The following is a 16,020-nucleotide window of genomic DNA, read 5'->3' on the forward strand; positions in this document are numbered from 1 at the left end:
AATGGCATGTAGTGTGCGTGGGTGTTGGGACTTTTTTGGTCTTTAGATTGTGAGTTGTTTTTTTCTTAATTACTTGAAGCTTGCTCAGGTCAAGTTGTTGCATTCTTCTGACTTTGGCCTTGCAGACTGTGTCTGGCTGGCTGTCCTGCTCCTCCCAGTGCTATTTTCCAGTCATAAAGCTGAAAATGTGCAAATCATAAGAAGCCATTTCTGCATCTAAATTTAGCACTACTGTGAGTTAACACTAGGACCGCACCAATTAAATGTTCAGTCTTTCCTAAACAGAAAACAAAATACATCTTTTTTTTGCCAAAGGATCTCATTTCGCTTAACGGCAAAGTCCTCTGAGTAATGTATAAACTAGATGGAGCTGAGTACTCATCATTCCCAGCCTTCAGCCACCTTATTTTACATAAACACCCACAGTGGTTTACAAAAGTTCTTAAAATAGAGCTGAAGTTCATCAAAAAGTGGGTAAGCTGGGACTGTCTGCCTGCTTGCAGCGCTGCTGTTGTGCAGATGTGTGTTCTATACACGTGTATATATAGCCACGCTGTAAAAAGAATGTGAATTTGGGCACCCAGCAGCAGATTGCGGTTCCACCTCTACCCGCAGATACTTGGCACTGATAGTTTTTAAGGGGAGACAGTTGATAATGGTGGGTGGGAGTCAGAACAGCAGGTTCCTTGAGGACCCTGGGATGACTGCTCTGCTCGTGTAAGATGTCTTTATCTTTTCTGCAAAGACAAATTGTAAGGTAACCCATTAACGTAGTCTGCATTTTAAAGGACAGGACATTCTCATGTTCCTTACATCTTTTGTCAATAGAGAAAGCAAACAGCTTAGCAAGAAGCAGTGTATTCTGAACAATGACATTTTCTTAGCAATTACTATCTCAGTTATCCCACCTCGTGTAAAGAGATCTGATTAATCTTGTTTGAGGTTAACTAGGTGGTGCAGAACGCTGGGTCCATGTTTTGTTCCTCCCTCTTCTTCCCGCCTCATCTCCAAAGGCTGTTATTTGTTAAACTGGGTGTACAGAGGGACATCAAACAATCAAATATGTTTGTTAAATCTGGATGTGGGCACTATCTCTATCATATTGTCTGCATGTAGTAGAGTCAACACACAGTCCTTTTGGTGACTCTTTAATCCATGTTCATGAAACTGCCTGTAATTGCGTAAATAGTGTTAGATATCGATCTAGGAAGTCTCCATGGGTTACAAAATCTGCCTTTTACAACTCCTGCAGGTGAATGCTGTCAGGAGCACAACACTGAGAAACATGAAGATATAGGGGGGGGAGGTAAACATTTTTTTTTGCACCTAAAAGGTTCACTTTAAAAACATATGCATTCCCTTTGAATTGGAGATAAAATGACAGTCAGTCTTTGCTATTTCATGATGGGCAGAGAAGTTGGAGCAAAACTGTTTTCTGTCCTGATCTCCACACTGAATGGAACTAGCAAAGGTTGAGACTGACTCAGTGCACAAAGAAAAGACTAGCAAAATATCCCAGTGGTTAGTGGAAATCTTCGTTTTCTCAAACTCAGCTCTGAGCTGTATTTGAACACATCAGGCGTTGTAGGAGGCATAGGTAAATCACAAGGAAATGGTAATCACAATGGAAATAACAAGAATTATTCTGAGGAAATTATTCCTTGCTGTATCCTATACAAATATATACTGAGTAACTAACATCTACTGTATTGATTATCTTCTGCTTGCTTTGGCTCCAGGAGAGGGAAGACTATTTCTTCCATGTAGTATGGAAATCCTCCTTTGCATAGTGTAATGTATTTACTTCAGATAAATAGCCTGAGGTTGGGATGTTGATTCTTATTCCACAGGGATGGGAGTGGGGTAGCATGCTGAGTTTCTTTTATGCTGTGTTTTCTTTCTGCATTTTGCTGCACACAGGCTAAGGTAATCACGCATTTTATTATTGGCTAAGGTAATTATTGTGCATTTATGATATCTCATTTATATTAAACTCTTATCTCACTCTCTTTACCCAGGTCCAAACAGGTTTTTCATGTTACTTTTCCCTCGTTTCTGTGTTAGGGGAAAGAGGTTAACCTGTTTACACTGCCTTAGCCTGTTACAATGCCTAAAAGCCAAATTAGACCAATTGTATGTGCACTGTAACCTAAGAAAGAATAGCCACTATGAGGGCTTGAACTTCTAAATCTCTAAATCAGCCTGAGCTGAGATTGTTTAGCCTGGAGAAAAGGAGGCACAGAGGTGACCTTATTGCTGTCTACAACTACCTGAAGGGTGGTTGTGGCCAGGGGGAGGTTGCTCTCTTCTCTCAGGCGGCCAGCACCGGAACAAGAGGACACAGCCTCAGGCTGCACCAGGGGAAATTTAGGCTCGAGGTGAGGAGAAAGTTGTTCACTGAGAGAGTCATTGGACACTGGAATGGGCTGCCTGGGGAGGTGGTGGAGTCATCGTCCCTGGGGCAGTTCAAGGCAAGGTTGGATGTGGCACTTGGTGCCATGGTCTAGCCTTGATCTCTGTGGTAAAGGGTTGGACTTGATGATCTGTGAGGTCTCTTCCAACATTGGTGATACTGTTGTCCAGTTGAGGGTCCATTCAAAGGCACAGATCAAATGACCATTATTTTCAGCATTCTTCCCATGAGTCATTCAGAAGTATGCCCAAGTTTATTCAAAGCACTGTGTTTACTCCGGGAAAGAAGATGAGGCAAAAAAAAACCCAAACCAAAACAACAACAAAAAACTCCAGCCCAAAAAAACCAAACCAACCACAAAAGAGGTGCTTGAGTCTGAGAAATTCCCAAACTCTTCTTGCCGTGGCAAGATGGGAGCAACAATGGGACTTGACAGCAGAGTATCACCGTATCATCAGTGTTGGAAGAGACCCCACAGATCATCAAGTCCAACCCTTTACCACAGAGCTCAAGGCTAGACCATGGCACCAAGTGGTGACCCGCAGTGCTGCTGGTGACTCCTTGTTGTCCAGTTTTTCAGAAGCTACAGTGGTAATAAAGTGCTCTTGTCAACAATAAAATGTGCATGCTTTAAGACAAAGGAAATTCTGTCTGAGCACACGTCAGATCTGCTGCTGCACGTTGGCAAACTAGTGATGCGTTGCGGGGATTTCTGCACTTTTCTATTAACTTCAGTCAAAGGGGAACGTGCAGGGAGCATGGATATGCAATGGGAGAATGGCACACATCCACTGAAAAATTCAGAGAGTCTTTGGAGAAAATAGCAAATGCAACAAAGATTAATATGCTTCATCTCCCTGGTTTGTAAACTGCTGCACGTTTAAATACCAGCTTTTGAGCATGAATAAAGGTGCACTTCTAATCTTTTTGACTACTTTTAAACGTGTGTTTCAACATATGGGGAGAAAAATGAGTGTAGATGTGCAGAAAATACTGTGCAAAATGTATATCAACTTCATCAAAATGAATATCAACTTTATTATCACTGTGTTTTTTATTGTCAGTAATGACTAATTCTGACGTAGCATTTGGCACTAATACCTTACCGCTAAGATTCCATCAGTGCTAGTAAGTGGCCAAACCATGATTTCAGTCACTACTATGACTCTATCTAGTCACTAGCTGACTTCATTAATGGCCTGTGACATAGATAGGCTTGAAAGGTCAAAAAATATGTACCATCATATCTGGTTTTCCTGGCTTTCCTTTACATATGGAGTGCACCTTAATTGTGTTTTACTTATATGTTTAGCACAGAAGAGATGGACATTTGCAACTGGGTGCAGAATCAACACATGAAAAGCCTCTTCAGCATATTTTTTTTTGTATTGACTGTTTCTGTATAGGTAGTTTGCAAGTAAGTGGGGAGTGGTGAAGGTGTGGTGGTTCCTTCTGCTGTAGTTTCAGGAGCGGTTACACAGCTAATCTCTGTGCACCATGCAGGCATACTGATTTGAATGTGTTTTAGCTAAATCTTCTGTCTGCCCTGCGTTACTTGATTTGCACTTGTTAACGCTCACAACTGGGGAACTGAAACAAAAGGTTATTCTATTGTGACTCAAAACAATTGAGCTACTTCTATTTCCTTTGCCAGGGTCACTGGCCAGATCATTTTCTTTCCTGGACTTTGAGTTGTAATGACAGCTAAGAACTCAACAGCTTTTCATTAAACTACATCCTCATCTTTTTACTTACGGAGGGAAGTCTAATAAGACTTAGTTTTGCTTACCTGTCTGAAGAATGAACATGTAGCCTTGAGCTCTGTGGTAAAGGGTTGGACTTGATGATCTGTGAGGTCTCTTCCAACCCTGATGATACTGTGATATATATATGATATTACAATGATTGCTTTCTCAACTGGAGAGAGTAGATCAGGAAAGTCTGAATAGATGCAGTCTGACCTGCCATGTATCTGCCTATAGTTTGGGCTGATGGTGGTGGTGGAGCTGTGTTTACTATGATGGCTGCAGTACTGAAACCCAGCATGTTCCAACTGGAGCACAGCCTCATGCAACAATAGCTGTGTGGCTTTCTTGCTAGATCTGGCTGACATCCACCCAGCTGGCAGCACAGGCAAAGCGTCTCTGATTTTGGCTGACCGTGCTCTAAATCGGGACAGGTTGTTCCTTGCTCTCTGAGCTTCCTTTTTTCCCCTGGCATGACAGAAAATCTACCTATTCGCTTACCACAAATGTGCCTTCAAACACAGTTGTGCTTGGAAAGGGAAGAGATTGTTATCAAGGGGTGAGAAAACTGCATTTGCAGTTCAGCATCTGTGCTGATCACTTCTTATCTGCACCTGAAACAACACTGAGCATGAGATCACGTTTTGTGTAGAACAGAGCTGTGCCAATGTCCCATGTGGCTCTGTGAACTTAGAGCAGTAGGTGACTTGGCCTGCAGCTGCTCACACTGCAGATCTCTCTGGCTGCAGCTGGCTGACACCCCTGTGCAGGCTGAGACATCCTCAGGCTCGTCAGTGGGGAGTTCTGGGCACCTCCAGCCCTGTAAGGATGGGAACTCACCTTGAACCCAGAGATTAACAGACAGATGTATGCCAGTGTGGCATGCTTACTCCTTTTCTTCTATACAAAAATCTGTAGCTTTCTGCAACCCCTGTATCAGAACCTCAGGTCAGCAAGACCTTTAGAGTGAAGCTGGGAAGCAACCCTCTGAATGACAAAACTAGAAGGTTTTTTGTTGTTGTTGTTGTTTTTTTAATTCTTTGCTTTTATTGCTGGTTTTGTGGTGTTGAGTTTTATTTTTTCTGCTCTGAGAGATTTGTATTCGGTGCTGCTGTTACTGTAATTGTTTTTCTTTCTTCCAATCCAGCAAAAAAAAGTAATATTGGTCCAATGTTTCAAGCTTTTAAAAGCAGGAGGTGGTTATCATTTACAGCTGATCAAGATTAGGAGCATATTTATTTGAAAATATTTGTCCAGAGCATAAAGGAGCTAGGTATGTTTCCCCCAGTCTTCTATACTGGCCTGGTCAGGTGGTACTATGTAGCATATTATAGAATCAGCCAGGTTGGAAGTGACCTCCAAGATCCAACCTAGCACCCAGCCCTAGCCAGTCAACTAGACCATGGTGCTAAGAGCCTCATCCAGTCTTGTCTTGAAGACCTCCAGGGTCGGTGACTCCACCACCTCCCTGGGCAGCCCATTCCAATGGCAATCACTCTCTGTGGCAAGAACTTCCTCCTAACATCCAGCCTTGAGACTGTGTCCCCTTGTTCTGTTGCTGGTTGCCTGCATTTCTCCAGCTCCACGAGATCCCTTAAGTAAGGAAGCAGCCAATGAGCCATCCCTTGTTCTGCCTTGTGCCAGCAAATGACTGGGTGAAAAGGGAAAGTATGAAGCATCCTGAAAATGTGTGTGTCTATTGGTTGCTCTAACCTGCGCCTGTTTTGCTTTGTATAAGCTGTGTTTAGCTGAAGGCCTGGTCCAAAGACTGGACCAGTTTAAATAGTACTTGAGTCTTAATTACACTAACAAATTGCATGCTGTTCAGCACAAGTATAAAACTAGACAAAAAGCCAGCAGATATTCCTTTTGTAACAAAATGAACTATTAAAAGGTTCTGTTTTGTAAACTCTGAGGATGTAGAGGAGGGTTTGGTCAGGTTTCTACTTGTTTTCAGAAACCTAGGTTGCTTTCAGGTAATGATTTCTTCTCTTATTTTTACAGTTAGAGAAGACTTTCAGATTTTGCAAACTCAGGTTTCTATAATAGCTTTTATTTTGCCCTGCTTTTAATCACTACCTTCATAACTGGTAGTGATTAATTTTGACTTAAAAGCAAGAATCATTGTTGTGGGTCTTAAAAACAGTCAGAAAACAAACAAACAAAAAGCAGTGCAGAAGAAAATCTGTACGGAAGAGACTCCACTTGCTGGGAAGAGGATGTAACAAGATTTTTAGGTCAGTTTAGTTGGTATCATGAGAGATTTAAGTCATAAGCATCTGAGTATTACATTGTGCAGTGCATTGTCTTTTGCATCAATAGGCATCATCTTTTCAGAGGAGTAGTGTTGCTCTTTGCTTTGTCTCATGGCTCTGTCATCAATGAGCAAGAATTTACATGCTCAGGGGCTTCTTTTCCTTAAGATGCATCTAACATTGCAATGTTGCCATTGTGGCCAAGAAGGCCAGTGGTATCCTGGGGTGCATCAAGAAGATTGTGGCAAGCAGGTTGAGGGAGGATCTCTTCCTCTACTCTACTGTGCTACTCTCATCTGGAGTACTGTCTAGTTTCTGGCACTCTGATTCAAGACAGATGGGGAACTGCACAAAAGGAGACAGCAAAGGGCTATGAAAGGGATCTGGGAGTACTGGTAGATAGTAGGCCATGAGCCAGCAGTGTGCCCAGGTGGCCAAGAGAGCCAGTGGCATCCTGGCCTGGATCAGGAACAGTGTGGTTATTGTTTCCCTGTACTCAGCACTGGTCAGGCCACACCTTGAGTGCTGTGTCCAGTTCTAGGCCACTCAATTCAAGAGAGATGTTGAGGTGCTGGAACGTGTCCAGAGAAGGACGACAAAGCTGGTGAGGGGCCTGGAACACAAACCCTATGAGGAGAGGCTGAGGGAGCTGGGGTTGTTCAGCCTGGAGAAGAGAAGGCTCAGGGCAGACCTCATTGCTGTCTACAACTACCTGAAGGGAGGCTGTAGCCAGGTGGGGGTTTGGTCTCTTCTGCCAGGCAACCAGCAACAGAACAAGGGGACACAGTGTCAAGGTGTGCCAGGGGAAGTATAGGCTGGATGTTAGGAGGAAGTTGTTGGCAGAGTGATTGGCATTGGAATGGGCTGCCCGGGGAGGTGGTGGAGTTGCCATCCCTGGAGGTGCTCAAGAAAAGCCTGGCTGAGGCACTTGGTGCCATGGTCTAGTTGATTGACTAGGGCTGGGTGCTAGGTTGGACTGGATGATCTTGGAGGTCTCTTCCAACCTGGATGATTCTATGAAGATGATGAGATTAAAATGTCTCTCACGAAAGCAAGCCTGAGGGACTTGGGACTTCTAAGCCTGGAGAAGACTGATTTGGGGGGGTGGATCTTATCAGTGATTATATACACTTAAAGGGTGGGAGTCAGGAGGATGGGGACAGTCTTTTCAGTGGCCAGTGACAGGATAAGAGGTAGTGGGCACAAACTTTAACATAGCTCTATATAAACATGAGCTGCTTTACTTTGAGAGTGGTGGAGCACTGGAACAGGTTGCCCAGAGGGGTGATGGAGTCTCTGTCTCTGAAGTCATTCAGTGCTCACCTGGATGCTGTCATGTGCAACTTAATCTGGGTGAACCTGCTCTGGCAGGAGGGTTGGGTTAGATGACCTCCTGAGTTGTTCCAACCCCTCTCATTCTCAGATTCTGTGATTTTCAGTCATCAACCCAATATATTCATCTTCCTACTTAATTCAACTGGTAGTTTTAAATAGGTACATCTTTTAAACTTACTTTCTGCAAACAGACATACATTCATGTGGAATCATCCTAATCTACAGAAGAGCTCAGTTTGGACTGGAATGCTCTCAGCATGTGATAAGAGCATTTTGTCCTCTTCAGAATTCAGGCTAATTTTAGAGATTGAAAGATCCAATGATTCCTTTTCTGAAACCATTTTGAGGAGAGATCATATCCTGGGAAACATCCATTTGCATTGTTTACTTTGCCACAGTCACCCTTTGCTCAGCCATTACCAAGTTGGCTTTTCATCAGTGCCTGGATAAATTGAGCTCCTTTTCTGCTAGTTCCTTCGTCACTGCAACACAGTTTTCCTGGCTGCACAAGACATTCTCTTTTCTGGATGTGCACTTCTTGAAATACTGAAATATTTTTTTACTCCTTTTCTCTCTGTCCTTTTTTTTTCTTAACTAGATTTTGGTCAGGAGATAGATGTGGATGCTGTGAGTAAATGTTGCAGTTACTCGAGATGTAAAGCAAAAACATTCCTAAACAACTACTCTTTGACACTTAATGGTTGACCTCTTTGGAATACGTTGAGCCATTGGAGAATTGTAGTGACTCTAAAGCCTTCTGTGTTGGTTTGTTTCTTGATGCGTGGGGCTTTATGGCAAGCAGTGTTAGCTCTTGCTAGGGGGTAGGCTGGGATGTTCATGGGTCTGTGAATAGATCACAGTATTATCAGGGTTGGAAGAGACCTCACAGATCATCAAGTCCAACCCTTTACCACAGAGCTCAAGGACAGACCATGGCACCAAGTGCCACGTCCAATCCTGCCTTGAACAGCTCCAGGAACGGCGACTCCACCACCTCCCCGGGCAGCCCATTCCAGTGTCCAATGACTCTCTCAGTGAAGAACTTTCTCCTCACCTCCAGCCTAAATCTCCCCTGGCGCAGCCTGAGGCTGTGTCCTCTTATTCTGGTGCTGGCCACCTGAGAGAAGAGAGCAACATCCTCCTGGCCACAACCACCCCTCAGGTAGTTGTAGACAGCAATAAGGTCACCCCTGAGCCTCCTCTTCTCCAGGCTAAACAATCCCAGCTCCCTCAGCCTCTCCTCGTAGGGCTGTGCTCAAGGCCTCTCACCAGCCTTGTCGCCCTTCTCTGGACACGCTCAAGCATCTCAATGTCCCTCCTAAATTGGGGGGCCCAGAACTGGACACAGTACTCAAGGTGTGGTGTAACCAGTGCAGAGTACAGGGGCAGAATGACCTCCCTGCTCCTGCTGACCACACCATTCCTGATGCAGGCCAGGATGCCACTGGCTCTCTTGGCCACCTGGGCACACTGCTGGCTCATGTTCAGGTGGGTATCAATCAGCACCCCCAGATCCCTCTCTGTCTGGCTGCTCTCCAGCCACTCTGACCCCTAGATACTCAAGGACAATTGTTTTGAGTGTGTCTCGCAGGAGCAAGGAGATAGTGCAAAGAAGAGCAAGTAGGATTATCAGAGTGATAAAACTAGAATTAAGTGATCACTTGATAAAAGCAGTAGGAGACCAGTTAGAATAGAAACAAACATGTTTTCAGAAGGGAGTAGTACACATCTGGAACTTGCTTCCACAGAAAACTCTGGAGATGGGGCAGTCACTGCATTCAAAAAGGTGTTAAGTTAATGGTCAGCAGATCTGCAAACAGATGAAGAAAGGGCTGAGGAACCTTTAATATCATTAATATAACACATGAGTGCTGAACAACTGGGAGGGCAGCAGAAAGCTGTTGATTTCTTGTATTTTCTCTACCTAGCTACTTCTGCCTTTGCTGGAAACAGACTATGGGGCTAGAGGAGGCATTTCCCTGACCCAGTGCAACATTTCATCCATCCTTACAAGTTTTATTTATTGCTCAGACCACCACACAATTAAGATTTAAAGCATTTACCTCTGAAAAGCCTATGAGTAAGTTGTATGTGCACGAGATTTTTCTCAACTTGGGCCCTATACTTTATTTGGTTAAATAGTACCATGAGCATTTACACAGCCACATAAATGATCACATCCAGTTAGTGCTGTCAGCTTGCCCAAAGCAGAGATGTTAAGTGCCAGGGATTTAGACCATCTCTTTCTAATTTTATCCTGGCTCAAAGTATGTTTAGAATATGAGGTACAGACAAAATCAGATAAGCAAAATTATTTAGTGTTCTGTAACTTGTAGAGTGTTTATCCATCAAAAATAAGAGGTGAGAAAAATGAGTTGTTCTTTTATGAGAGACAAAACTGTGTCTAATGGCTGGATGAAGAGCTTGTGTTTAATAGGAGACAAGAGATGATTACAAACAGTCCACAGTGGCTGTTGACAGACATGCTGGTTTTGGTGGTTACGAAGTGATGCTACCTGCGGAGGTAGCAAATCTCCATGTGTTGTCCTAGCTGTAGCTAATTAGCTGGAAGATGGGTAGGAAAACATGAGTGACTGAACTGTTTGGAGATGTTCCAGCTGACTGGTTTTCTGGTAGCAACTGCTGATTCTTCTGAAGGAAAACATTTTGCTGGACCATGTACTCTCAACGAGACTCACTTGTGCTCCATCCAGGCTATTCTCCCATTTTGCCAGGTCCTTTGGCAGTCAGACAACCAGATGGTATAGAAGTGAATTATTTGGCTCTTCCTTGGGTGTGCAGTGCCTCCTGGCTGGCCTTGACACCTAGCTTATTGCCCTCTCCCTCCCCTAGGGCATGCAGCCATTGACCATATCTGTTCCCAGAGCCCTGTCAGCTGACTATGCTGGCTGCCCCAGTCTACCATTCCAGAGGATATTTGTTCTCATATGGTTCAAATATTTTACTGATTGGTTAGACAGCCCCACTAAAGCATACAGCCCCTGGATGCAAGAGGAGCCCCTTAGGCAACAAATGCCTTTTTTCTTTTGCAATAAAAACTTCATCAGGTTCCTTATTATTGAGTTTGAAATCAGGTGAGACATTTAGTGGTTTTTCTGATTTCTTTCAAGCTGGCACTGGGTTGTTTCTCCCCTTAGCAGTGAAATGTCTAATGACATATGCTAAGCTTCAGTCTTGTTTATGAAATGAGACCTGTAGTGGTATGCTGAGAGGTTTCTGTGCACAAAGATTTGTCGGTGGGTTTCATAGCTTATGGCATGCACCTAGTCTAATTTTGCATGTTGCTTTTGGGGAGACAGGCAGAAATGGATAAGGGAAACCCTCTCAGTGACCATCTGAGAAGAGGAAAATAGCACTGGCACAGCCAGCACCTCAGATTAGAGGTCTCAGGAGGCCTTTAACACTATGAATTATGAGGCAACTTGCTTCGTTTTCACTTTCCAAGTAGTTGGAGATCTGTTAATCTCTTTCAATATCTCATTTGTTATTAAGCACTCCCTTTAAGATCCACAAGATTGTGCCTACCTAAGGACATGTCCTAAGTTTGGATGGTTTTATAGTACTTTGATAGTTCCTCTGTCAAACATATCACTTCAGCTAACTATTTACTAGTTTTGCAACCATGACAAAGCAGTAAAAAAACAACTGTGTGCTCTTTTTCATCAGAAAACAGTTCTTTTTCTACTTGCACTATTTGTATTTTCTTTTGGCTCTGATATGTGTAAGTTCTTCATCAGAAAGGTTTATTTTATTGCTTGGTAATTCGTATATTTGTATCCTAGATTTCAAGACTTTGCAACAAAGGTGGCAATAGAAATGTTGAGCTCAGCAAATCATATTCCAGGAAGAAAAGTTGGTTGTAAATTTGTCCTCCCTGGAGGTTGAGACAAGAGATTCGAGGAGAAACAGAAGTCACTTAGATCTGTTTATCACAGCATAAGGACTAACCCTGCTGGTGGGAAGTTTGTATCCATCTTTGTCTTTTCTATGTGAAAGCTACTGTATTAATGAGGAGGGAAGGAAGAAGAAAAATGGAGCAATTGCTACACAACTAGTTCTTACAAAAGAGGAAAAAATACATTTACAGAATGTTGTTTATGTTATGAGCTGAACAACCATTAGTGACTTTTAAACATGAGGCACTTCAGCCTCTATAACTTCCAGATGTTCCCTCTGGCAGAAGCTGGCTGTCCCTCAGCCCTGCTACTCTGCATCCTTAAAAGGGATATAGATTGATGTGGTTTTACCTTACACTTCAACAGGCCGAATGATGATATGCTTCTGCAGGGACTGGTCCTGCCACTTATCCATTTTCTGTGTCTAGCCCTCATGTGACCACTGGATGTGATTCAGCTGGCTATTCTGGTGCAAAATTGGTGCCTTTTTCCCTTGCCCAGTCACCATATCTGACATGAGAGAAATAATAGGAAGAGTTCAGGGTAGAAGTCCTGTCAGTGCTGCTTTGTGTTGCACTGCATGGCATATTCTAAGGAATGTGTAGATTGCTCCTGTGTGAATCCCATACCTGGACTTTGGGACACCTACAGAAGGGTTCTTTGAGAGACAGAGCATTAGGAAGCACTTCCTCCCAGGAAGGGCGATTAGGCACTGGAATGGACTGCCCAGGGAGGTGGTGGAGATATTTAAGAAAAGATTGGATGTGGCACTTGGTAATATGGTTTAGCTGATGTTGTGGCATTAGGTTGTTGGCTGGACTTGATCATCTCAGAGGTGTTTTCCAGCCTCAATGATTCTGTGATTCTGAAACAAGACATTAAAAAAAAAGGGTTATTTCCCCCACTTTCTGTCAAACATTTCCTTTTAACCCTGAACTGGTGAACACTGGAGAAGCAAGTTGTTGTTCCTTTCATTTTTAAGAGTGAACACACCAGTCTTTCTGATCAGCAATTTCACCAACCATACATGACATAAATCCTTTATTTTATCTTTTTAACATTTTATGCACTAGCAAAATATACTTAGCACAGTTCAGAGTAAAAGCAGGCCAGGTCTTAATCTTCAAATAAAAATATGCTTGTGCTTTCTAATTTGTTAACCCTATTTACTGACCTTTTTTAAGGTAACAAACTAGCTCTGAAGAAAAAAAAACCTACACAAGAGAAACGCTGTGACAAGAATCCCAGTGCAGTGCAGCCTATATAGGTGTCAGCAGGAGCAGGGAGGTCATTCTGCCCCTGTACTCTGCACTGGTTAGACCACACCTTGAGTATTGTGTTCAGTTCTGGGCCTCCCAGTTTAGGAGGGACGTTGAGATGCTTGAGCGTGTCCAGAGAAGGGCGACGAGGCTGGTGAGAGGCCTTGAGCACAGCCCTACGAGGAGAGGCTGAGGGAGCTGGGATTGGTTAGCCTGGAGAAGAGGAGGCTCAGGGGTGACCTTATTGCTGTCTACAACTACCTGAGGGGTGGTTGTGGCCAGGAGGAGGTTGCTCTCTTCTCTCAGGTGGCCAGCACCAGAACGAGAGGACACAGCCTCAGGCTGCGCCAGGGGAAATTTAGGCTGGAGGTGAGGAGAAAGTTCTTCACTGAGAGAGTCATTGGACACTGGAATGGGCTGCCCGGGGAGGTGGTGGAGTTGCCGTCCCTGGAGCTGTTCAAGGCAGGATTGGACGTGGCACTTGGTGCCATGGTCTAGCCTTGAGCTCTGTGGTAAAGGGTTGGACTTGATGATCTGTGAGGTCTTTTCCAACCCTGATGATACTGTGATACTGTGAAATGCTGTCAGCCTTAAGCTAGGATTGAAAGGGCTCAGTAAAGGAAAGCTGAAAGTACCTTTTGTTTCTGTCCAGCAAAGCTGCTGGTGTTGGTGATGACTTGTGCAGCATTCTAGGTCTGTGTATTAGGATCTGTAAATATTATTTCTGGACTCTGCATGGCTCAGAAGCTTGGATAACAGTGTCCAGTAATATATGAATGTTTTTATATGCAAACAAGGGCTGTCTTGATGGGCTGAATACTACAGTCAAGATTGCAGATGCATTTTCAAAAGCAAGTACTTCAACATCACATCTGGTCAACAGTACTGGTTTGCGGTTGCAGCGAGACCTACTGTGGTCAAGTTCCAGCAACAGTGTTTTAGTACTGCTATGCATTATTATACACAGGGCACAGCCAGTTTGGTTTGAGGTTGTTTGTTAAAAATATGAGCCATCCATTTCTGCAGTAAAGATTCCAGTTCTCGATTTGTCACGTTCCTTTAGTCCCTGGGAAAGGACAGGAGATGTACACCTTACATTTTTAGAGGCTCCTTTGGAGAGTGTGTTAGCATTGTTTTGGTTATATGCATTCCGAAATTCCAAGAGAGAAGTAGGTTCATTATGGGAAGATGTTAAAATAATCCAGTCTCATCTTGAGAAAGTGGAGAATAGACATCCCAGTATGATATTTGACAGCTCTGAGGACTGCTTGTACTACATGATCCTATTCTTGAAGTTCTACAGCAGAAAAATCAATCTTCTCAACACCAAAGAGAGGCTTTTTAAAATCAGAGGGAAAACTGACTGCAAAAGCTCCTTTTTCCAGCAAAGGTTCTTGCAAGGTTGTTGGGAAAGAAGCAAGGAATAACAGGAATGCTGAACTACCTTCCTTTTCTCCAGATATATTCTAAGAATAACCTGGAAAATACTTTTTCTCTAACCTTGAAGTAGATATACTCTTACCTCTCCAGTCTCTTTTTAGCAGTCACAGAATTGCTTGAACAGAAACAAGATTAACTCTTCACAGTATCACCAAGGTTGGAAGAGACCTCACAGATCATCAAGTCCAACCCTTTACCACAGAGCTCAAGGCTTATCTAGTTTTTCTTTTCCTAAACTAGAAATAACATTAAAAAGAACAAGTGGAAGGCAGATTTGCTACCAAATACTTTGTAGAAATGTCAGATTAGGGGGCTTGGAGTGCGAAAGTCTTAACAAGAAAAAAGTTCTCCATAAGACAGCAATGTGTCCTTGTGGCTAAGAAAGCCAATGGCAGCCTGGGATGCATCAAGAAAAGTGTCCAGCAGGTCTAGAGAGGTTCTTCTCCCCTTCTACTCTGCTCTAGTGAGACCACACGTGGAATACTGTGGCCAGTTTCAGGCTCTCCAGTTCAGGAGTCCTACTGGAGAGTGTCCAATGGAGAGCCACAAGGATGATTTTGGGGACTCGAGTATCTCCCCTATGAATAGAGTCTGAGAGCCCTGGGGTTGTTTAGTGTGGAGAAGAGAAGACTGAGAGGAGATCTGATCAATGTTTTTAAATATCTGAAAAGTGGGTGTTAAGTGGATGGGGCCAATCTTAGTGGTCAGCAGCAATGAGACACGGACCAACAGCTACAAACCTCTTCACAGTGAGGCTGACAGAGCACTGGAACAGGCTTCCCAGAGAGGTTGTGGAGTTTCCTTCTCTGAAGACTTTCCAAACCCACCTGCATGCATTCCTGTGCAGACTACCCTGGGTGATCCTGCCTTGGCAGGGGGATTGGACTTAATCTCTGGAGGTCACTTCTAACCTCTAAGAGTCTGCGACTCTAACAATATGGCTCAATCCTTTAGAGTTTGCTTGCTCATTTTCTAAAGGAAAGGAGTTCCTCAGAAGGTAAATAATCTCAACAATTCTTTACAGATATTCCAACAAGGAAAATTTCCAGTGCCCATGAGAATTTAAACAGACTCTACAATTCAGTTTGTGCTGAAAAATATATATATTGGCTTAGCTTTGGTAGCATAAACTTTGGAGTTTTGGCTGTCTCAATTCAAATAGATGTTTTGAGGATGAGAACAATTCCAAAATTCTGTTTTGTGGTTTTTCTCTTCCCATTGTGTAAGATAACTGACAACAAAATATATTTTATTATGTAGGTCACCAGAGAAGGAAAAATTCCTACCAGTAAAAATATTTCTCTTTAAGCCTTTTAAAAAAACTCCTAGAGACAAACAATGCAGGAAATGATTATAAGAATGCCTGTTTTGGGCAGGAAAAAGTGACTTTTTTTTTTTCCCCTCACATGCAAGGTCACATTCAGAGTGTCCACTCTGGAGCACAGGTATGCGCTCCATTGCCCAGCCAGCCCCAAGGCAGGGGGTTCTGTGCTGGCAGACTGATGCCAAGATCACCCTGGAGATGCCACTCTGTGCTAGTTAGAAGCAAGCTGGGATGTTTTGGTAAAAGAACTAGATAACAGGCAGTGAAATGAAAAACAATTGATGTCAACTTCTCTCACAGTCTCGCTGAGAGCTCTGGGAAGAAGTAAACTT

The sequence above is a fragment of the Pogoniulus pusillus genome, chromosome 8 (assembly GCF_015220805.1).
Source record: "Pogoniulus pusillus isolate bPogPus1 chromosome 8, bPogPus1.pri, whole genome shotgun sequence".
NCBI classification, from domain to species: domain Eukaryota; kingdom Metazoa; phylum Chordata; class Aves; order Piciformes; family Lybiidae; genus Pogoniulus; species Pogoniulus pusillus.